Consider the following 1,936-nt stretch of genomic DNA (forward strand, 5'->3'; position numbering starts at 1 on the left):
CTCAAATGTAATATTACTTTTTCTCGCTTATTTGGCACGGAAGCATAGAGCTGCCACCCAGGCAAAAGAGAAATATAAGTATATCACGTTATAACGTGAAAAGTATATCGTGCTAACAATATAATATCATGTTTGTACAATATACTTTTCACGTTTGAACAATGTAATATCACGTTATTACAATATACATAATTTTCACGTTCGTACAATATTGTGCGAACGTCTTAAAATGACAATGTGCAATTGTTTATGGGGCAATATACAGACCAACAAAAAGTTGTTATCGTAACAGGTCTACAAAACATTTTATGATTGATAAATTCAAAAAATAAATACATTTAATTTCTCTGAGATTCTCTGATATTCAGTTACAGTTCACAACACAGCTACCTGTACATGCAGTACTGTAATGTAAATTTAAATCTCTGCATTTTGCATCCGACTAGAAGAGTCACAGTTACTGCCTCGTTTTTGTTTTTTTGTTTTTTACAAACACCCGGACTATTACTAACACATTTACTGTTTTACTTTTAGCCTGTGGATACAAATGCAGATGTCCTTAATGTAAGTTGTGCATTTTAATTACATCATGTTATTTTTATTATTATTTATTTATTTTGAATGCCTTTTTTGTTGGCCTTTTTTGACCATAACAAGACATTTTTGCAGGATATATATGGTGAATTTATATGCATAGATACAGTCGTAGTGCTTGACACGTGCACAGAGCAGTAGATGGACTAGGACGGAAATAATTACAATCATGATGTGGATTGTTGATGTCAGTATATATATTTTAGAGGAATGTTTTGTTTTTCACCCAAAATGAACTATATTGCTTCAGAAGAGATTTATTACCCTCTTATATATTGTTCTGTTTTTTGTTTGTTTGTTTGTTTTTGTTATTTTCAGGTTCAGTGGTGTGTGTTCTTCCAATGGCCGCCTCCCCACTGGAGGTTTTGATCCACAGCAATTTAAAAGGTAAACAGCTTTGAAAGTCAGTTCAAATGGTTAGCTAATAGTATTCTAAAAAGCCTACTTCTCTGTCACCAGTTTCTTTACCAAAAAGTACCCATAAAAGTATAGCATAGCATATCATTGTAGTTCAAATGTTTAGTTGTACAAATATCAAATTTTTGGAAATCTAAAACTAGTCAGATACTCAAATGTTCATGCTTTTTATAGGAGGACAGAGCAAAACTGAGATCAGCGCAGAGTGATGAACTGGTAAGTGAAGACTTTCTGTGTATCTAAAATTGCATACAGCACAAACTTACTTTGCAACCACTAAAAAAATGCACAAGTAGGTGATGATGCATTGTAGTGGGTGGTAAATATATTTTAAAATGTATTTTAGCGCACATATTTTTGGCCATTTTTTGTATATTTTGAAATATATTTCGAAATACATTTTAAAATATATTGTTTTACCGTATGGGGCAGCTCATAGATCTGCAGATTAAAGCCCACACTGATGCTTCCCCAGAGTTCAAGCAATTCACACATCTCAACATCATCTGATTATTAAGGAGAAGGAAAGCAAATCAGTATTCCATTGTTGAGTTGCTGCATTGAAACCTCTCGAGCATCAGCTAAATGCTCTTTCAATATTGCTTTACGCGCTGCTGATAGAATACTTTCCAAGTATACATAAACAGAAAATGGCAGGAATATGACACAGGACAATATAATATTTGTGTGTGTGTTTATATGCAGACTAGTATTCAGAATGTACCTGCATGCAATAAACTGACTATCCTTTTAGAAGGATGGTGTGGTCTGTCTCTAATTTTGAAGATGTGAGAACTGTTTTTTATGAAATCAGTTCAAAAAGACTTAAAACAATGCAGCCACTGCATTTTTGCTCTTTTTATCAGTCATCACAGCACCATTACCAGACAAGAGCATTGGCATTTGATGATTTTATGGCCAGTGT

The 1,936-nt window shown here is 33.4% G+C and overlaps 1 long non-coding RNA gene across 1 annotated transcript; it reads left to right on the forward strand.

Annotated features, from left to right (window-relative positions):
• The first annotated feature begins 493 nt into the window (after positions 1-493).
• Positions 494-1,251, forward strand: LOC309714974. Its single transcript, XR_014279113.1, has 3 exons — positions 494-564; positions 913-981; positions 1,186-1,251. It is a non-coding gene; the product is annotated as an uncharacterized lncRNA (long non-coding RNA).
• Positions 1,252-1,936: the final 685 nt, after the last annotated feature.

The sequence above is a fragment of the Aulonocara stuartgranti genome (genome assembly GCF_965226115.1).
Source record: "Aulonocara stuartgranti genome assembly, chromosome: 9".
In the NCBI taxonomy this organism is placed as follows: Eukaryota; Metazoa; Chordata; class Actinopteri; order Cichliformes; family Cichlidae; genus Aulonocara; species Aulonocara stuartgranti.